Source organism: Harpegnathos saltator, unplaced genomic scaffold (genome assembly GCF_003227715.2).
Source record: "Harpegnathos saltator strain DR-91 unplaced genomic scaffold, Hsal_v8.6 scaffold159, whole genome shotgun sequence".
In the NCBI taxonomy this organism is placed as follows: Eukaryota; Metazoa; Arthropoda; class Insecta; order Hymenoptera; family Formicidae; genus Harpegnathos; species Harpegnathos saltator.
The window spans coordinates 17,180-40,423 of record NW_020229938.1 but is presented as its reverse complement, the minus strand read 5'-3'; the positions used below and the strand labels follow the sequence as shown (position 1 = coordinate 40,423).

The 23,244-nt window shown below is 38.9% G+C and overlaps 1 pseudogene; it reads left to right on the top strand.

The window, feature by feature from the left end:
- The first annotated feature begins 14,822 nt into the window (after positions 1-14,822).
- Positions 14,823-19,825, top strand: LOC112588121 (uncharacterized; annotated as a pseudogene).
- The last annotated feature ends 3,419 nt before the right edge of the window (positions 19,826-23,244 follow it).

Below are 23,244 nucleotides of genomic sequence, written 5' to 3'. Positions count from 1 at the left end.
GGAACAGTGTCTGTTCGTTTTTTTAAGTTTCGTTCTAGACAAATTAATTCAAACAGTACAACTAAAACGACAGGTCATACATCGTGATTTAGGTGTTAACAAGATTAAGTGTCAACAAGCTGATATTTTATGCAAATTAAATTGATAAAGAATGGAGGAAGAATTATTATACATTTTACTGTTATCGCTATCACGAAATCTCCTTATGCTTTCGGCTGCGAAAATTAGAACGTTGAAGAGAAAGGTTACACGTTGGTTGTTACGTTCCGACGTTACGTTCGAAACGTAATGATTATAATAATTTCTTCCTGGATAGGGGAGAGACCTTTTATAGAGAAACGAGGATACCCTGTATGCAGGGTGCACGATTTATCTGAAGACATTGAAATATCTCGAGAACTATGCATTGGATAAAAGAAGTGGTTAATGAAAGTTGTTAGACTCGAAGGGGGACATCCAATGATACCAAACCCGACCTCCCACCCCACCCCCTGGTGGTTGGGGTTGGGGGCGACTTTGAAATCTTAAATGGAAACCCCCATTTTTTATTGCAGATACGGATTCTACGCCACAAAATACGTAAATTTTGTTCGAAACTTTTTTTTTATTCGTGATAGATGGCGCTGTAATCGCAAAAAATTATATTTTCCGCAATTCTCCAGAAATGATCATTGGATTGAGAAATAAAAAATACCTGTTCAATATTTTTAAAGAACATAATAAAAGTTATCCCCCCCATCCTCTCGGGGTAGGGTGGGTGATAACGTTCAAATATCAAATGGGGACCCACATTTTTCATTACAGAATTAGTACGTGAAATTTTTATTGAAACAATTTTTTTCATTCGTGATAGATAGCGTTGAATTTTTCCGAGAAACTACTTTTAGCGTTACACAGGAACAACGACGAGGACGTAGTAGTTTTATGTTCCCTTCGGGTGCTTTTTTAATGTGAGTCCCCTTGCCTCTCACAGATCGGGATGCTTTTTTAATGTGAGTCCCCTTGCCTCACTGTTCAATTAATTAGAGTAAGTGCTCGAAATTTTTACCTTCAACTTCAATACACTTATTGATCCTTTTTTCAAATGACTGTACACAGGATAGAAGCATATCTGCGGGAGTTTCGGCGCAAGCGTTTCTTATGCGTTCTACCATGTTTTCACGAGTTGTTGGCACTTGTTGATAAACCTTATCTTTTAGGTAACCCCACAGAAAGAAATCTGGCGATGTCAAATCAGGCGACCTAGCAGGCCAATTAATCGGGCCACCTCTGCCAATCCACCGACCATTGTAATCACGGTCTAATACTTCCCGTGCTGCTATTGAGTTATGCGCTGGGCAACCGTCATGCTGAAACCACATACTTTGTCGAACGTCCAAAGCAACATCAAGTAGTGGTGGTAGTTCCTGTTCCAGGAAATTTCGATATTTGATTCCATTCAAATTACCTTTAATAAAATAAGGACCAATGAGTCTGTTCCCTATGATTCCACACCAAACGTTAACCGACCAAGGACGTTGATGTTCAACTTGTCATAACCAGTGGGGATTTTCTACACTCCAGTAATGCATGTTATGTCGATTAACGCCACCATGGTTTGTGAATGTAGACTCATCTGAAAATAGTACATTGGCAATGAAATTGGGGTTCGTTTGCATTTGTTGAAGTGCCCATTCACAAAACACCACTCGATTATGAAAATCATCGCCATGAAGTTCTTGATGCAGTGAAATGTGATATGGGTGATACTTATGACGATGCAATATTCTGCAAATACTATCTCTGGAAATTCCAAAATCGCGATGTAATTGCCGAGTGCTTACCTGTGGGTTGTGGTGAACAGCTGCTAGCACAGCTATTTCATTAACTTCTCCTGTAACAGTTGTTCTTTGTTTTCTTTCTTTAGTTTGTACGCTGCCATCCGAGATAAAGGCAGTCACAACTTTGTAAAACAAAGAACGTGAGCGAACATTGTCTGGAAAACGCTCACCATACAAGGCAACAGCATCGTCAACATTCCTCCTACATTCACCATAAATCAGAATCATTTCAAGTTTTTCTTCTAGGGTTGCAGAATTCATTTACCACTTGCAATTCTGTTCAAAGAATGAAGGGTAGATATGCAGGTAATAAAAACTAGTCAAATAAAATGAAATTGTTAGAGATGCTTTCAGATCTAATTCTGAAAGAAAAGTGAGCTCTGACCGCATTGCACTGTCTTTTATAATAAGCCTTTTATAATAAGTAGTTCGCCATACACCCATAGTGGCGCGTCGAGCAGTTCCCTCTTCGATTCGGGTTCCCATTTGAGATTTGAACGTTACCACCCACCCTACCCCGAGAGGATGGGGGAATAACTTTTATTATGTTCTTTAAAAATATTGAACAGGTATTTTTTATTTCTCAATCTAATGATCATTTCTGGAGAATTGCGGAAAATATAATTTTTTGCGATTACAGCGCCATCTATCACGAATAAAAAAAAAGTTTCGGACAAAATTTACGTATTTTGTGGCGTAGAATCCGTATCTGCAATAAAAAATGGGGGTTTCCGTTTAAGATTTCAAAATTGCCCCCAACCCCAACCACCAGGGGATGGGGTGGGAGGTCGGGTTTGGTATCATTGGATGTCCCCCTTCGAGACTAACAACTTTCATTCACCATTTTTTTTTATCCAATGCATAGTTCTCGAGATATTTCAATGTCTTCAGATAAATCGTGCACCCTGTATACAGGGTATCCCATTTTAAGTGTCCACCCCAAATTCTCTCTTATTTTTGATTTTACTGAAAAATGGTTCAGACACGTTTTATATGGTTTCGAGGGGGCCATAAGATGGTAGTATTGATTTGACCTTGAAGAATCATTTGAAGGTCACGTGAAGGTTGCCTCAATTTTTTCGATGGCATCCCCTATTTTTTATTACACATTCTTGTAGCTGACCTCGAGTGCTTCTCAAAATACTATAATAAAATGTTCTTTGATGAAGAACTTTTCGAGTTATAAAGCTCCAAATTTACAAAATTTTGATAAAAATACAAAATATTTCGTAAAACATTCACTTTCCAATAGTCTTATCTTACATGATCCAACCAGTCAAGGCAAGATCCGAGCATGATCCAACCAGTCAAGGCATAATCCGAGCATGATCCAGCTAGTCAAGACGAGATCCTGTATTGCCTGATAATCAATGAACTGTAACAATTGTGAAAGTGTAATTATCAATTCCTTTAATGAAACAAATTTCTAGAGGCATGTTTCAAATTTCTTACTTGGGCAACTGTCGGCATTTTGACGAAGTCTCAGACAGACGCACATTATTATCCATTGACTTTTTTTTTTGATAAAACAGGAATTTTTGGTTTTTGGCGCTTTTTTTCTTTATAATTATGTCTGCTTATCCACCAAATGAAATTGTGGACATGATTCGCATTTTGAGTGAGGCCAGGAATAATTACTCCCCAGCAGAAAGGCTTTATGCTGAAAGATTTCCAGACAGACGCCATCCTGATAAGGAAAATAATAAAAAATACTCTGCGACAGAGCTGAACAGGGTTTTCTTAGAAGAAACCGGCGAAAATCGGGCCTTGATGAAGTCACATCATTGATTGTTATAGGAGCCGTTGCTTTGAATCCTAAAATCTCTACGAGACAAATTGAGAGGCAATACGGTATATCTAAATCAACAGCCAATCGTGTGCTGAAGCTCAACAAGTTTCACCCATGTCACATTCATCTAACTCAGTAATTGGAAGAGAGGGACTACCAACGCCGTGTACGTTTTTGTAACTGGGCTCGAGATCAAATCCAACAAAATCCCCGGTTCATTGCTGATACGCTTTTTTCTGATGAAGCTATGTTTTGTAATAGAGGTGGCGTTAATAGACATAACTGCTATTATTATTCAGATGCTAATCCACATTGGCAGAGAAGCCAAGAGTTCCAACGGCAGTGGTCCATTAACGTTTGGACAGGCATCCTGGGAGATGTTATTGTTGGTCCATATTTTTTTGAAGAAAATCTCAATGCGGCAATCTATCTAAGATTTCTTCAAGATGACCTGCCCAACCTCTTGAGATATGCTGACAATGATTTACTCAGACGAATGTGGTTCCAACAAGATGGAGCACCGGCTCATAGATCTCGAGCTGTTACACAATATTTAAACAACAGATTCCCGAATAGGTGGATTGATATGGGCAGCCGAGTTCAAGAATGGTCCCCAAGATCACCCGACTTGTCACCCATAGATTTTTATTTCTGCGGCTACATTAGAGATATAGTTTATTCGCAAAAACCTGTAACCGTTGAAAGTATGACAAACCGGATCAGACAGGCTTGCCGAAATATTAATGTAGGTGTTCTTGAAAAAGTTAGGGACAACCTTCACCATAGACTAGAGCTATGCATACAAGTAGATGGCCAAGTTTTTGAACACTAAGTAATTGTACGCAAAACAAGATCTTGCCTTGACTGGTTGGATCATGCTCAGATCTTGTCTTGACTGGTTGGATCATGAAAGATAAGCCTATCGGAAAGTGAATGTTTTACGAAATATTTTGTATTTTTATCAAAATTTTGTAAATTTGGAGCTTTATAACTTGAAATGTACTTCACCAAAAACATTTGATTATTGTGTTTTGAGAAGCTCTCGAGGTCAGCTACAAGAATATGTAATAAAAAATAGGGGATGCCATCTAAAAAAATTAAGGTAACCTTCACATAACCCTGAAATGACTCTTCAAGGTCAAATTAATAGTACCATCTTATGGCCCCCTCGAAACCATACAAAACGTGTCTGAACCATTTTTCTGTAAAATCGAAAATAAGAGAGACATTTCGGGTGGACGTTTAAAATGGGCATACACCCTGTATGTATATATAATTAAATATACGCTACAAGAGGAATATGCTACGAGAGGAACGGGAGGTATCCCTTACCGGAAGGAAGACGACTGGAGACTGACGAACGGTTTCGTGAGAAGTTTAGAGGGAAACTAACTACCAAGAAGGAATGGGGTCATAAAAGTAGGTATGGTCATAAAGCAAGATTTCAAAAGGGATAGGAATGTTCGAGATATAGGTAAACGGACTAGGGCTGGAGAGATACGGTGATATGTTAGGGACGTAACACCTCCCCCCTTTAGAGTGAGGTTTTTCCTTACAACGATTTACAATATTTCCTTAAAGCTGGAGTACAATATAAATTTTTATCTCAGAATATCCTGTATCATAGCCGTATCCTATAACCTATAGTCATTACAAATTTATTATTAATCTAATAAAAATCGTTATATTAAGAGATAATACTATAAAGTGGCGTTGTATGTGTTACGTTATAGATTTGATAATCGGTTATTCCGCGAACGAGAGCGTCTAGTTTCTATATTTCTGTTATGCGCCTGTTTACTTATATCTGTATTCTATATAAATTCTGTAATTTCAGTGAGTGTTGGAGTAATTATTGTATTGCATCGTAATTCTGGTAAATGAACATCGTGAGCGTTAATCTTGGTGTTGAAACAGTCATGAAAATATTGAGAACAACCATTCTCAATTATACAACATAGCCTAAAGATATTAATACATTTCCTTATCAAACTACATTTTAAAACGAAATATATCAGGTGTAGTAAAAAGAAATCCATTATTTTTGCATGCAATTGAAGGCTTTAATTACCATAGTTAGAATGATCCGATTTAGGTCAAATATGCGCCGTTTTGTTCGATAACTTGTTGCCATTTTGAAGGTAATTTCATTATGCCTCTCTCATAGAAGCCCTCGTCCCTATTGTCAAAAAATTGAGACAGTCGATTTTCACAAGCCTCTCTTGAAGCAAATTTTTCACCAGCAAAATTGTTCGCCATGGACAGGAACAGATGGTAATCACTTGGTGCCAGGTCCGGACTATAAGGTGGATGCATAAGAACCTCCCAACCAAGCTCCCGGAGCTTCTGGCGAGTCACTATCGATGTGTGTGGCCTGGCGTTGTCCTGATGGAACACAATTCCTCTCCTATTGGCCAAAGCTGGCCGCTTCTGGGCGATTGCTTCCTTCAGACGATCCAATTGTTGACAGTATAGTTCCGAGTTAAGAGTTTTGCCGTAGGGGAGCAGCTCATAGTAGATAATTCCCTGCCAATCCCACCAAACACACAGCAAAACCTTCCTGGCCGTCAATCCTGGCTTGGCCACCGTTTCCACGGGCTCACCGCGATTCGACCACGACCGCTTGACCGCTTTTCGCTTGACGTTGTCGTAAGTGATCCACTTTTCATCACCAGTGACCAACCGCTTCAGAAATGGATCGATTTTATTGCGATTCAGCAGCGTATCGCAGATGGAAATTCGGTCCATGAGGTTTTTTTGCGTTAACTCGTGTGGCACCCATACATCGAGCTTCTTTTTGTATCCAGCCTTATTCAAATGGTTCCAAACGGTTTTTTGTGCAATCTTTAGCTCTTGGGCAATCGAAACAGTGCTTACATGACGGTCGGACTCGACAATGTCCATGATTTTATCGATATTTTCGACAATTGGCCTTCCAGTGCGTGGTGCATCTTTGACATCGAAATTACCGGAACGGAATCGACGAAACCAAAATTACGCGCGATTGGCCGTTACAGTATCAGGACCATAAACACTATTCACATTTCCAGCCGCCTGGCTTGCGTTTTCGCCTTTATCGAAGAAAAACTGTAAAATATAGCATATTTTCTCTTTACTAGTGTCCATCTTTGACGCGCGCTCGAACAAAACTGAGTCAACTAATCACAAAACTGTCAGAAAAGTTTTTTTAGTACGAAATCTCATCTTTCTAACACCATCTAGTGAAATCCGATCGGACTTATACAACGCGAGATACAGATAACTAAAGCCATCTATTGGAAAAATAATGGATTTCTTTTTACTACACCTGATATAATAATTAATCCGATAATTGTGTACACTATATGGTATAACCAACTCGTTGTTTGATGATAATTTAATTAATCCAGTTGAAATCAATTGAGTTTGACGTGGTTTATCATCTTTGCACAATATGTGTAATGGTTCTTCGCGCGGGACTGTGAACATCCACGAATTAGCGGTATGTAATTGGAACCAAACTGTATTATGTATTTTCATCAATCTGACATTACATTTCTTTAACAGGTTCTCTAGTCTAGCTGACTTTAACAATTCCGATTCGCAATTATAAGTTCCTGCAATTTGATATAACAAGTCAGTCTGTTTACAAATCAATGCATCGTTAATTTTTTTACGTTTTGATATACTGTTTTCAGAGAAAGGGGTATATATTTGTCTATATGTTCTGAGACCGTAGTGTGTGTACGACGGATTTATAAAGGCGTATACATTCTCCCCGCTTTGCTTGACAGGTAGGGGAATAGCTTGATATAAATGAAAGTCATTCTGTTAGAGGTATTTCAATTACATAAACTAACCGATGATTTTTATAATATATATTTATATCGCTAGTATCAATTAAGTTGTTAAATTGGTTTGTTTCCAATCTCACCGGTAATTTTCTGCCGTTCGGTATAAACTGTGTGTTTCTTAAATTACCAAAAAGTTCTTTTGGCGTAAATATTTTAGGATGAAGTAGCTCTCGTCGTGCTAATAATATCGCATCCGTAAGTATTCCTAATTCTAATTCGTATTCTAATGTCATTTCGGCACATTCTAAAAGATATGAATTTATTACTTTTGTATCTCTTTGTACTGTGGTTAGCATCCCACTATACTTTAAAATCTGTTCGCTAAGTTTTGCTAAATTAAAATCGACTTCCTGAAATTTTTTTGTTTTCCTCAAAAGCTTTACTAAAATTGTTGATTGTGGACTGCATAATAGATATTTGTTTCTTATATGAATCTGTTAATTGTTTTGAACCATTATATGCGAGATCTATTTACTCGTCATAATATTCCGCGCCGTACGAATCCATAGTATCGAAAAGAGCTTTTGATATTCTTCCTACAAAATTGAATATTTCCCGTCTAAATCTTGAGTTAGGCTCGTTTGATCAGTTTTCCTCGTCTGATCGTCCTATCAGATCGTTAAGCGTTATCCTTTCGGCTTTGAGTTTACTTAGTTTACGTTCGAGACGTTGTAGTTCTTGAAAACCCGGAATTTTTCCGTATATCCATAACGGTTATCGCATAAGATGTTTATTTTGTCCATGAAAAATCTTAGAATTTTCTCTTTTCCCTCTAACGGTGCAAGATTTACATATTCGATAATCCTCCAATGATCTCTGTATATATGGAGGTCTCCTATATTTTCGAAGTAGATACCGGCTAATCGTTTGAATGGTTGATTTGAAAAGGCCTGGAATGTATCCGCTTTAGCCATCGCTACCATCAACATCGTCCTGTAAAATAAAATGTGCGCGCTTCAGATGATTAACATGTAGAATTCGTTTACGTTCTCCTCTTTTTATTTCGCAGTTAGTGTCGTTGATCTTCCGTAAGACCTCAAAAGGACCTTCATATTCGTCGGCAAATTTTTTACTACCTGCTCTGATTTTTTCGTGAAGTACGTAGACATATTCGCCTGGATTCAAAATTAATGGTTTCAAGCATCTATCGTAGTATTCTTTTCAGTTTTCTTTTGCTTTAATTAAATTTTCATTTGCCTGTTTTCGTAAGTACGCTAATCTATGGTTTAAGTCTACAAGGAATTCTTGATGTGTGATTCCTTGACGTGGTTCCACTGTTGAGGGTAACCGCGGTTTTCGACCAAATATTAGTTCGTAGGGTGAAATTTTAGTGGCCTCATGATATGATGTGTTATATGTAAACATTGCTGCTTCTAAATGCGAATCCCAATTGTCCTGATTTTTGTTAATATAAGGTTTCAAATATTCAGCTAAAACATGATGTGAGCGTTCTAGTACTCCATTTGATTGTGGATGATAAGCACTAGTTTTTATTTGTTTTATTTTAAAAATTCTTGCGACATCCTTCATCAATTCTTCTGATACATTGCTACCCTGATCCGAAAGCAGTTCCTAGGGGACCCAAACATGAAAATATATTTGTTTACTATCGCATCGGCGATAGCTACGCTGTTAGCTGTAGATAAAGGATAAGCTGTACAAAATTTTGTTAATTGGCCCTGAGTGGTTAATATGTATTTATTCTCATTTAGTGTTTCTGGTAGAGGCCCTACGATGTCTATCGCTACCTTTTCAAAAGCTTCACTCGGCGTGTCTATAATTAACATAGGTGCTTTGGTTTTTATGCGTACTAATTTTCGTTGTTGGCAATCTTGACAAGCTTTTATGTAATCTTCGACATCCCGTTTTATACCGTCCCAAGAATAATATTGCTGTATTTTTTAAGAGTTTTTGTAATGCATTTATCTCCTCCAACAATAGAGTTATGCAGTTCCATAAGAATATTTAGTTTTGTTGCGGGATCAACAACTTCTTGTACTAAGGATTGTAATAAATATACTTTATTGGAGGTATCTTTAAATAGATATTTTATCATTCGACAAATTTTTATTTTGTTATCTGCTTCTCCTAGTGGTGCTACTGAAATTGTTGTTTTATTATGAGCTGTAAGATATTTCTTTAGCTTAACTAAGCAGTTAAATATGGTTTCTAAGTTGATTAGTGCTGATTGGTTTTCTCGTGTAATTAATTTTATTACTGTCAAATGGTTTTCTTTCGCAATTTTAATATCACCTGGTGTGGATGTTAAATCTATTGCTTTATTTCCGTCCGTTTTGGATAAGGTAATTTTGATTCTAGGAGATAAATATTCTTTCACTAATAATCCTTTATTGCTACCCGAGATCTGGAGAATTATATTGTCTGTTTTCCACAAAGCTTTGTTTAAAGCGTGCTGTAAAAATAAACTATAATTGGGGGTCGTAACCTTGCTGCCAGAAGCCTCTGCTTGTATGACAGCTACCTGTGAGACTCTGGAAAGTGCGTCTGCATTAGTATTTTGGTTTCCTTCTTTATATATATAAAGAAATCTTCTTCTATATAGAAGAATCTTCTTATATAAAGAAATATGTGTTACTTCATAGCTATATTCTTCTAATTTCAATCTCCAGCGCATTAAATGTGATGATGGATCCTTGACATTAAAAAGCCATGTTAATGGTTTATGATCAGTGATTATTTTAAATGATTTATCGTATAAATATAGTCGAAATGTTTTACTGACCAAACAATAACTAGGAGTTCTTTCTCTGTTGTATCATAATTGCGTTCTGCTTTATTTAAAGTTCTAGAAGCATAAGCAACGGGAAGGTCACTACCTATTTTTCCTTGTGATAAAATTACACCTATTCCTTCGTCGCTAGCGTCTGTCGTTAATAAAAATTCTTTATCAAAATCAGGATACTGTAATATAGTTTCGCTTGATAATATATTTTCAAGTTTTTCAAAATTTATTTGTTGTCGATTTTCGCATTTAAATAGCATGTTTTTCCTAAAAGGTGAAGTAAATGGCTGGGTAAGTTCACTGAAATTTTGAATGAATCGTCGATAATATCCTACCAGTCCCAAGAACTGTCTGAGTTCTTTATAATTTTTGGGAATAGGATATTGCATCACAGCTTAGGTTTTCCGGGTTGGGCTTAACTCCTTTCTCGGATATAATGTGACCTAAATATATTAGTTCCCTTTTGAAAAATTCGCATTTATTTGGCTGTAATCTGAGACCGGCTTCTCTAAGTCTTTCAAATTACTGATTTAGTTTTATTTTATGCTCTTTTAGGGTTTGAGCGTAAATAACGATATCGTCTAAATAAACAAAACATACGTTTCCTTGTAGCCCGATTAAAACATTATCCATTAAGCGCTGGAATGTAGCAGGCGCATTCTTTAAGCCGAAAGGCATTCTTTTATATTCGTTTTCTTCTTTTATATTCTTCTTTTATATTCTTTTATATTCTTTTATATTCGTCTTTTATATTCGGCCTATGGCCGTTTGGTGTACTAAATGCGGTTTTTGCAGAATCTTGAGGATCCATTGGGATCTGATGAAATCCCGAAGCCAGAGTTAAAACACGAAAAATATCTGGCTTTGCCTAGATCTTGATCTAAAATGTCTGAGATATTTGGTAAGGGATACGCGTCACCGATAGTTTTTTCGTTTAATTTACGGAAGTCGATTACTAATCGTTTATTGCCGTCGGTATCAGGTTTCTTTGGAACTACCCATAGAGGCAGTTATAAGGCGATATAGATGCCTGTATAATGTCTTGTTCCAATAATTTATCGGCTTGGGTTTTTATTTCTTCCCTATGTATGGGGGGGTATCTATAATGTTTTACGTAAATAGGAACATTGTCTGTTGTTGCTATCGAATGTTTAATTCTATATATTCCCTCTAATTTGTCTCCCGGTAAATAAAATATATCATTATAATCTTCTACTAAAGGTAGAATTGACCGTTTTTCTTCCTCATTCAGATGATTTAAACGCAAGTGTCCGTTTAACAATTTTAATTTATCCGATAAGTTAGTCGAGATTACTGTATTCACTTGATATGTGGAGCTGTCCCTCGAGCTCGTGGTAAGTTCCACTGGCTCTACATTGATTCTAGGAATCTCTACATGTATTTCTTCCTAATTAGTGTTCGTTATGTATGCGCTTGACCGCGATCTATGCTTATTATACTTTCTATCAAGAAAACACCTCACTGTATTTCTCGATGAGGCAAGAGCGCACTATCTGTATTATATTGATTGGTTTGGATCGCGACGGGACAAATACTTCGACCGGGCAATGTTACTGGGTTACTATATTCCAATTGATACGTCACGCTATTCCTGATTGTTATCGAACGTTTTTCAAAATCGATTTTCGCGTTTTCCTCTCGCAAAATAGTTGAGCCTGTTATTCCCTGTTCTTTCAAAGGAAATTTACTAGGAACGACATGGAATTCGTAAACGTCAGTACCTGAATGCAAATATACCGTTCCTAAGGTTACCTGCTTTTTTTCGGTTATCCCTTGTATTTTAACTTTATTATCGTAATAAAGCAATGTTCCCTGTTTTAAACGTTCACTTTAATGATATTTATGTCCGCACCTGTATCTAAGAGAAATCTGTCGGTTTAGCTTTTAAGTTCATCAAAGGGGATATGGATAAGATTTCTTGACGTTGTTCGGATGGTGTATGAGCGGGCTCTGATTCCGTCATTTTGACCGGATTCGCGCGACTTAATTGTGGGCCTGGGCGAGGCGCGCTTCTCGTCGAAGTATTTGGCCATGATAGTTTAAAAACGAGTTTCCATTATTATTATTCGGTGGAGTATACTGATAATTATTTATATTACGTTGATTACTTTGTTCGTTATAATTATTATTCTCGCGGTAGCGATTGTTAGCGAAAAAATTATTTGGGCCAGGACCATTATAATTCTGTGGTAGACTGAATTCGCGTCTATCACGATGTATGAATACGATTTTGTAAAGAATTCGGATTTCGAGATGTAGGTTGGTTAAAGTTGTGAACGCGGTAAGTTTTTGCCCTACACTCATTTTCAACATGCCCTGGCTTTTTACAATAATTGCAATTTGGTCGCTGGGAATAACATGACTAACTGATTTGAGTTTTTTCCGCGTGATACTGTGTTTTAGTTATGAATCGAGTGGTACTATCGATAGCATCAAGGGAATTCAATTTTTGTGCTAATAAATGTTGTCCTATTCTCCTATCTAAACCACCCAGGAAATGATCTATAATTTTGTTTGTGGTAAAAATTTTCAATCCGGCTCATGCCGTCGAATCAGGATAATTAGAAATCGCAAGTACTAAGTCTGTGTTAAGCTTTTTAGTTCTATTAACGTATTCTTCTATGGGTCCGCCTTTAAATTGCCGTAAATTGTTTACCTCTAGTTCCCATTGCTCGAAACTTTTGTGTTTATTAAATTCTTTTTCTAATGTGAGGCACAATGTTTCTAAGTTATTAAAAGAATGAATGGATCTTAACAAGGCTGCATCTCCAGTTAATTTAGTTTGTAAGATGGCTCTAAAAAAGAAATCTCTGTCATCTAGGTCTACTAGATTGATGGCTCCTCTACAATCGGAAGTGAATATATATGTACCGGAATATTTTTCCCATCAAAAATAGGTATGAGCGACAAACCCTGGCGAATAGGAAAATAACTATTATCGATCGAGACCGAGGATCTTCGGCTTTGATCTGTGGCCGAATAACCTGTTCCCACTTGTACTCCTAAATCTTGCACAGTTGTAGGGTTTATTTTTAATTTTAGGCAGTCGGATTGAATATCGGTGCAACTATCGGTCTTACAACTATCTCCGGAACTATCTGTAGCGTAATGCGATTCAATTTCTCGAAAATTCGTAAAACTCATTGACTTACATTAATACTATGAACCGCATGGCGCCGAATTATTGAAGTTTCGTCGCTGATGATGTGTCGTTTGAGTAGCCTTTTAACGTGTTAGCTTTCCACGGAGTCTTGTTGTCCAGTCCTATTAGTTGCTCGAACGTCGACTGCTATGTTCCCTCAGGAAGTATCCTAACGTGCTTACGCCTTTTTCTCCGGGGTGACCATAAGTCGCTCGTCGGAGGTTGATCAGTCGATGGACAGGATCTCAGCAGTTGCAAATTCGATTCCTTCCAAATTCGTCGAGTGCAAGAACGTTGCAGCTGATCTTGATTCTTCTGCTTCGCTATTTTAAATAATTAGCGAAGTTAGCTCGATACCAAGCTTACTTCAACTGAACTTGTTGCTGCTCAGTCCGCTCTAAGACTGATTTCTCTTCCTCTCGATAACTTAATTCCGTCTTCGTATTCTCTTCACGTGTCTCACTATTATTCTCGGTTGCTTCTTAGGGATGAATAGTATCCCACCGCTGCCACCAGTTGTTACGTTCCGACGTTACGTTCGAAACGTAATGATTATAATAATTTCTTCGTGGATAGGGGAGACACCTTTTATAGAGAGACGAGTTTATTCGAATATATGTATACATAATTAAATATATGCTACGAGAGGAATATGCTACAAGAGGAACGGGAGGTGTTCCTTACGGGAAGGAAGACGACTAGAGACTGACGAACGGTTTCGTGAGAAGTTTAGAGGAAAATTACTTCCAAGAAGGAATGGAGTCATAAAAGTAGGTATGGTCATAAAGCAAGATTTCAAAAGGGATAGGAATGTTCGGGATATAAGTGAACAGACTAGGGCTGGAGAGATACGGAGATACGTTAGGGACGTAACATGGTGGATACGACCAGTAAACTATTCTCGAGAGAGCCAAGGAATCTATAATAATTTGTTTAGAGAATTGAAAAATATAGACCACGAAGAATTTTTTGAGTACACAGGTATGGCTGTACAACAGTTCAATTATATTTGCGATCTAGTGAATTCATATCTATCTAAGAGAAGTATTAGGACTCCACTGCCTGTGAAGTTGCATGTTGCTATTACCTTGGAGTAAGTACATGTGTTATCATTCTTATATATACATGTATCAATATTAAGATATTTAGATATTAATCCGTAAATTATTTTCTTAAAGGATATTAGCACGAGGTACATCAGTTAGAACTTCTTCATGGAGCTATAGAATTGGGCGCTCCACTGCACATAAAGTATTCAGAGAAACCTGTAATGCTTTATAGAAAGCTCTTCAACCAATATATCTGCCAGCATTAACAAGGAAAGTTATGATGCAAATATCAGGAATTTTATCATCAATGGCAGTTTCCTAACTGTGTCGGAGCTACTGATGGCAAGCATGTATCAATACAATGCCCTCCAAAATCTGGCTCTCAATTTTACAGCTTGTACAAGAAGATATTCTCCATCATTCTTATGGCTGCATGTGATGCAAAGTATCGCTTCACATGGGTAGATATTGGTGATTAGTTTTGCAACACTAATTTAAATATATCTGAAAATTGCGTCATAATGATTTATAAATTAACTGTTTTTCTTCATTTTGTCTATAGGATGTCAAAGTGATGGAGCTGTATGGTCAAACAGTGCTCTCGATCAAGTAATCGACGCAGAAATAGATTTTCCTCCTCCGAAGAAGATTCCGAATAGTGACGTTAACCTTCTCTGTACCTTTGTTAGTGATGAAGCATCTCTACTTGGTATTCATATGATGCGTCCATATGCTACAACGTACAGATTATATGGTGACCGAGAAAGAATTTTCAACTACAGACTCAGTCGTGCCAGACACACTATTGAAAATATCAGGTGTAGTAAAAAGAAATCCATTATTTTTGCATGAAATTGAAGGCTTTAATTACCATAGTTAGAATGATCCGATTTAGGTCAAATATGCGCCGTTTTGTTCGATAACTTGTTGCCATTTTGAAGGTAATTTCATTATGCCTCTCTCATAGAAGCCCTCGTCCCTATTGGCAAAAAATTGAAACAGTCGATTTTCACAAACCTCTCTTGAAGCGACATTTTTCACCAGCAAAATTGTTCGCCAGGAACAGATGGTAATCACTTGGTGCCAGGCCCGGACTATAAGGTGGATGCATAAGAACCTCCCAACCAAGCTCCCGGAGCTTCTAACGAGTCACTATCGATGTGTGGCCTGGCGTTGTCCTGATGGAACACAATTCCTCTCCTATTGGCCAAAGCTGACCGCTTCTGGGCGATTGCTTCCTTCAGACGATCCAATTGTTGACAGTATAGTCCGAGTTAAGAGTTTTGTTATAGGGGAGCAGCTCATAGTAGATAATTCCCTGCCAATCCCACCAAACACACAGCAAAACCTTCCTGGCCGTCAATCCTGGCTTGGCCACCGTTTCCACCGGCTCACCGCGATTCGACCACGACCGCTTGACCGCTTTTCGCTTGACGTTGTCGTAAGTGATCCACTTTTCATCACCAATGACCAACCGCTTCAGAAATGGATCGATTTTATAGCGATTCAGCAGCGTATCGCAGATGGAAATTCGGTCCATGAGGTTTTTTTGCGTTAACTCGTGTGGCACCCATACATCGAGCTTCTTTTTGTATCCAGCCTTATTCAAATGGTTCCAAACGGTTTTTTGTGCAATCTTTAGCTCTTGAGCAATCGAAACAGTGCTTACATGACGGTCGGACTCGACAATGTCCATGATTTTATCGATATTTTCGACAATTGGCCTTCCAGTGCGTGGTGCATCTTTGACATCGAAATTACCGGAACGGAATCGACGAAACCAAAATTACGCGCGATTGGCTGTTACAGTATCAGGACCATAAACACTATTCACATTTCCAGCCGCCTGGCTTGTGTTTTCGCCTTTATCGAAGAAAAACTGTAAAATATAGCATATTTTCTCTTTGCTAGTGTCCATCTTTGACGCGCGCTCGAACAAAACTGAGTCAACTAATCACAAAACTGTCACAAAAGTTTATTTAGTACGAAATCTCATCTTTCTAACACCATCTAGTGGAATCCGATCGGATTTATACAACGCGAGATACAGATAACTAAAGCCATCTATTGGAAAAATAATAGATTTCTTTTTACTACACCTGATATATTTACTGCACCAGATTATGGTGTCAAGATGGCGCATCCTTAGGAGAGATTTATGCTGTACTCCAAAAACAGCGGAGGAAATTGTAAAAGCAATCGTATGCCTCCACAATTTTTTGATGGTACCTGAAGACAACGTAATACCGTCGAGAAAACTTATTGCCCCGCATACTTCATGAATAGAGTAGGAACGGATGGGCATATCATTGAAGGTGACTGGAGAATAGATATTTACAGAGGACCTCTTCTGATACATCTTATTGATATTGGTCGACTTGGATCTAATAATCCTACAGTAAGGGCTGACGCTCAGCGTAATATTCTTAGAGATTACTTTTGTTCGGACGTTGGCCAAATACTATGGCAATGGCAACAAGCACTAGGAACATATGTTAATCGTCGGCAATAATATTCGTATATTTTCCAATTAAACGCAAAATGTATAATGAAAATAATATTATATTTTGTATTGCAAGTGTTTTAAATGATTTTATTTGTATGAAAATTATAAAGATTAACAAAGCATAATAATAATAAATATATATTACAATTATTCTTAATTTATTTCATGCTGTTTTAATCTTAAACACATAAAACTTATAATAAAAAACTTATTATTAGGTGCGCAACTAAGTTCCCGCTGTTTTTCAAGAGATGGCTCCAACAGTAAGTCCTGGTCGATTGTGACATAACCAAAACGTCATGAACCAAGCTTAGATATATGGTAAACAAACCGCTTTGACACATTAGTGATTTTGTTTTTTGCGTCATATACTTTTGGTTGTGTGAAAATGTCTTATTTTGTGCCAAATAATCGTCATTTGCGGGAAGTGTTGCTTTTCTTCTTTCATTCGAAGAAAACGGCGGCTGAAGCGCATCGAGAACTCCAAAAAGTTTACGGAGATGCTGCTCTAAGTGAAACAACGTGCCGTGATTGGTTCCGTCGCTTCAAAGACGGTGATTTCGATGTTGATGACCGTTCGCGTGAAGGAAGGCCAAAAACCTTCGAAGACGCTGAATTGGAGGCATTGGTCGATGAGGATCCGTGCCAAACGCAAAAAGAGCTTGTTTCAGCATTAGGAGTTACCCGCCAAGCCATTTCTAAGTGATTGCAGGCGTCGGGAATGATTCAAAAACAAGGAACTTGGGTTCCTTATGATTTGAAGCCAAGAGACGTTGAGCGTCGTTTTTCGCCTGTGAACAACTGCTCCAGCGGCAAAAAAGGAAGGGTTTTCTTCATCGCATCGTTACGGGTGATGAAAAATGGAATCATTACAGCAACCCAAAGAGAACAAAATCATGGGGACTGCCCGGTCATGCTTCTACGTCGTCGGCTCGGCCGAATATTCACGCTGCGAAGGTTTTACTGTGTATTTGGTGGGACCAGGGCGGTGTTATTTATTATGAGCTGTTGAAACCGAACGAAACCATCACTGGGGAACGGTATCGAACTCAATTGATGCGATTGAGCCGAGCACTGCGCGAAAAGCGGCCACAATACGAGCAGAGGCACGAAAAAGTGATTCTACAGCATGACAACGCTCGGCCTCACGTTGCCAAATCCGTTAAAACCTACTTAGAAACGCTCAAATGGGAAGTCCTACCCAACCCGCCATATTCCCCAGATATTGCGCCGTCCGATTATTACTTGTTCCGTTCGATGGCACATGGTCTGGCTAATCAGCAGTTCCGCTCATATGAAGACATCTCAAAATGGCTTGATTCGTGGATAACCTCAAAAGACGAACACTTCTACCGTGACGGTATTCGAGCTCTGCCAGAAAGATGGGAAAAAGTTGTCGCTAGCGATGGGCAATATTTTGAATGATTCATTTGCAACCATTTTTTCACAATAAAGTTGCATTTTCATCAAAAAAACAGCGAGAACTTAGTTGCGCACCTAATATGTTATCAGGTACAGAAAATACTTATATTACTTCTTAGTAAGTAGATGTAGAACAAGAGCACTGAAAAGATAAAATTCAATTATATTGATTACGAGTTAATTTATAGTATATTTTGGATCTTGTGATATTACATATATATTTATATATACGTAGGCACTTTTTCTGCGTTAAAGATCACTTAAATCTTGTTGTCTTAAACAGTAATATAAATATATATAAGTAATATTAACTAAAATATCTTTGAACTTTGTAACTTATTTTGTGAATACTAAATGAGATCCAACAATTTTCAACATAGTTAATAATGAACCATGTTTTAATACTGAAAACTTTTACTTGGCAATATTCTTAATGTACGTAATAAAACTGAAAGGATTGCACGAAAACAATATTCGAACTTATATATATCTGATATTTGTAAGTTATTTTGTATATAAGTATTAAATGAGATCCCCAAACACTTCCAAACTAGTTAATAATGAATGTTTTAATACTGAAATCTTTTACTTGGTAACATTCTCCACACAGCACTTTATTCTATGGACGTCCGATGGAAATAATTTTTGGATATTGCGATATCCTGGGAATATACAAATGTCCGCTATTTTAGATCCTACGGATATTCCTTTTAGTAATTTGTAGTTACTAAGAATTGTTACTAAAAAAGACATGCGTAGGATATCTGTAAAATCTAAAACAGCGAATATTAGTTTTAACAATGAATATTTATATATCTACGAAATATAGTTGTAGGACATCCTTGGGATATCGTGTGCTCTGAGGGTCTTAATTTATATTATATAACTGAAAGAATTGCACCAAAATGTTATTCACACTTATATAATCATGGAATCATATATTTGTAGAAATTTCTGTTGCCATTTTTTGATATTTTTGAATGACAGTCAAACATTCTATATAGCATTGCATTCTGTACATCATATCGACCCTCTTTAACGCATAACTTATTGCTTTTGCTATTATTTCGTCTTCTTCATCACTTTTATTTGTAGGCTTCGAGCAAGTATCTGACAAGCGATTCATCGTCATTTTTATAACACCATTTGTATCACCAATTATTTTATACAAGGCATCCTGTTCTTTATAAGACTCTTTCATTTTTCAAACTGCAGATTTATCAGGTGGTGGAGAAACCAAGTTTTGTTTTGCAATAGGTAATAGACTTGACTGATTAACTGCAGATAGTGAAAGTGATGTTTCTTGTGATAGAGTTGAACCACTACAATCCATCATTGCACATATCCGAATCCTATATGCAAGTAGAAGATGATGATTTAGACGATGACACGCTTGGGATAGTTATCAACATTGATTCTCGTGGCAACTGCAGTGATGAATGTGACACAGACGTGATGTTGATTGTGCACACTGTGATGATGACTCTATGGCTGACATAATCTTTTTCCGTACAAAATTGCTGCATGTTCTGCGATGGGATATATGTGGTACCAGAAAGAGAAGCGAGTGGTACAAGTACCATGTTTTTCGTGACCTCTTGCAAGTGTTATTTCCACTGTCTGATGGTTCATACATTGTCTGAAGACGATGTTCACGCGTAAATTGTCCGCGAAGAGTTTTCCATTGTTTTTGCACTAAATCCGCTAAAAAACAAAATAAATCTTAACTCCTTTAATCTAATCGAACATTGCACATCATGTAATGATACAATATCCCCGCGATTTGCAGAAGCTAATATATATATATATGTACTTAGTTTATAAGGGAATAAAATAATTGTTTACATACTTGACATATTGCAGGTAGCCGCGATAGAGGCGATAGAGGCATGTATCAGCGACATAATTTTTATCTTTATGTTTTGTGCATGTTTTGTCATATAGACAAGGATGTGATCGTACGAGATTTGCAAGGATCTCGCCAAATGCCTCGTCCACTTCAATTTCCGCTTCCAATAATTCGTTATCCATGTTTATCAAAATAACCTCACTCTTGTTTTGTCCTTGCCACTTCCGTGCTTCTCGTTTTCTGCGTCCGCAGATAAAAGTTAACCAACTCTGACAGAGACACAATACACGCGACAAAAAGCAGTATTGTCGGTAAAAACAGTGCATCAAGAAGCAAAGAGGCAAGAGGCAAAGAACAAGAAACAAGAAACAAAGAGCACATTGTAGATTACGCTTCCACGCGGAAAATATTAATACATGCGACTCATCGTCTTTGATTCTTGACTGTATCTCTGCGTTGGGTCCGTTTCACGCACGCAGGTTGTGTCCCTCGTTGCCGGCTTCCTATCGGATGTATCCAAGTTCTTCGCGGGTTTCGCAGGTCGTCACGGTTCAATCCGTCTTCGCGCACTCGCCACCGATAGTCCCGTCGTTTTACGCGTTCGCAGGCGATGTTCACTGGGTTTGCGGTCGCGTTCGTATCCCTGCACGTCCGCGCGCTTCGAGCGTTCCGTCTAGACTCTCGTCCAAGATAGCGGGAACTACTTTAAGCCCGCACGTAGTAATATTCGGTTTTCACTAATTTTTAATTATTTCACGGCAGAATTTCGCATTTTCACTCAATTATTCGGCTTTTCGATGACAGCGGTACTTTGTCCCGTCCTGTCACGGTCGCCATTAACACGGGATGGGGCCTGTGAACCTCACGCGGTAAACCGTCGCGGTCGCTGGGTCACCTCTCACGCTTCCTAGCAATGTCGAACGGGTAGATCGCTAATAACTAACGAAACCCCTTACCACCAGCCGTGTAGTTAATGTTCCTCTGCGTCTAATCGTGTCACCGGACGCGTAGAAAGGCCTTAAGCCCGAATTGCGAAGTTGAAGGTCCTTTTAAGGAATATGTCGGTCGTCACCCGTCCTATCGTTTCACGCACCGTGTCGTCTCCCCCGAGAAGGATGGGATTGTCAGAAGAAATTCGGACACTGGCACGTATATGTATTTTATCCACTTTATTAAATGAAATCACCTTTTACAAGGGCGCGGTCCGCCGATTCGCGCGTAGTACTATAAAGAACGTGGACTCAATCTACGCGTATAAATCAGCAAATTCTTCGCGGAATATTTCAACGCGGCTTCTTCGGCACGGTATTACGTCGCGCTACGACTTTACGTCTGGTTTTCGTCTCGACTACTTCTGCGATGTGCGCGTCAGGTGGGTTTCGGCGGAGCGGCTGTAGCCGGACGCAAAGTCGTATAAGCCCTCCGGGCTGTGTCGAAGATGCAGGTATCATTCGAATGTAGCAAATGTCGGTCGCCACCCGCCCTTCCCGTTTGCGCACGGCGCGGATCTCAGAAGAAGGATGGGATTCCCGGGAGAATAATCCACTCACACCGCACGATTACGTTTAACAATTTATTCAGTTCTTTGGTAAAACAGTTACACTTAATCTTCTTACGCATACGTCGTCGTGTTACGTTTAGCGTCGTAATAGACGGGCTTCGTTATACTTCCGATCACTTTCGGCTCTACGTACTTCTGCTTCTGCGTCCGGGGAGCAGGAACCCAATTATTACAGTGTGCGGATTATGCTACGCTGTTACAGTTCACGGCGCGAATTACGCTATACGCCTCACTTCTTTTACGTCTCTAAGACGGAGTGACCATTTCACTCAACCGAGCGCTTCAGCGGGCGAGGCCCGACTATTCTGCGCCTTCGCGGCCTTTTAAAGGGTTTTTTCAATAAGGGCGGGTCGATGTTGCAATGGAATAAAATAAGCTGTGTGTGAGGTATTAACGAAATTCTTTTTTTATTTGAAGGCCCATGTATGCCATTATGTGTGGAATATAAAATCGTTCAAATGTCCGCCGCGGCTTCTCACGGTGGCACGGATTCGAGTGGTCCAATTTTCAATGATTCTGCCGCATAGATCCGGCTGAATTTGAGCGATGGCCTGGGTTATGTTGACTTTTAAGGGCATTGGTCGATTGCGGCTTATTGGCATAGACCTACGACTTCAGAAAACCTCACAAGAAAAAGTCTAGCGGGGTCAAATCGCACGATCTTGGTGGCCAATTCACGTCACCTCTGCGAGAGATAACCATACCCTCAAATCGTTCATGCAGAATGTCCATCGTGGCATCCGCTGTGTGGCACGTAGCGCCGTCCTGCTGGAACCACATGTCGTCCACGTCCATATCGTTCAATTTGGGTCAAAAGAAATTGGTTATCATCGTTCTGTAGCGCTCGCCATTGACGGTGATGGCCTCACCAACGTCGTTTTCGAAAAAGTACGGACCAATGACGCCGCCGGCCCAAAATCCGCACCAAACAGTAACTTTTTGTGGATGCATTGCTACCTGTTGAACCTCGTGTGGGTTGGCGTCGTGCTATATACGGCAATTATGCTTGTTAACATAGCCATTCATCAAAAAATGCGCCTCGTCGCTAAAGATGATTTTTCGGCCAAAATTGGGGTCCTTTTCCAAATGCTCCGAAGCCCAGTCAGCGAACAAACGGCGTTGTCTATGGTCATTAACTTTGAGCTCCTGGGCCAGTTGGATCTTGTACGGGTGCAGGCCCAAGTCCCACGCAAAATTCGCCAAGTTGAAGTCTGCGAAAGGCCGAGTTCTTGTGCACGGCGAGGAATTGACTGCCTCGGGTTCTCCTGCACACTTTCACTTACAGCGGCGATGTTCTCGGCCGATCTGGCGTTCCTTTGACGTACGGGTGTTGGCTGATCGTTTACCGAACCGGTCGTCTCAAATTTGGCCACCAAACGTTGGAGAGTCGACTTGAAGGGCCACCGCGTCTGCCGTAAAATGGGCGCAACGCGCGCAACGTTTGCACTAACGAACACTCATTTTGATAATAAAGTTTTATCATTTGGACGTGCTGCTCATCGTGTAACT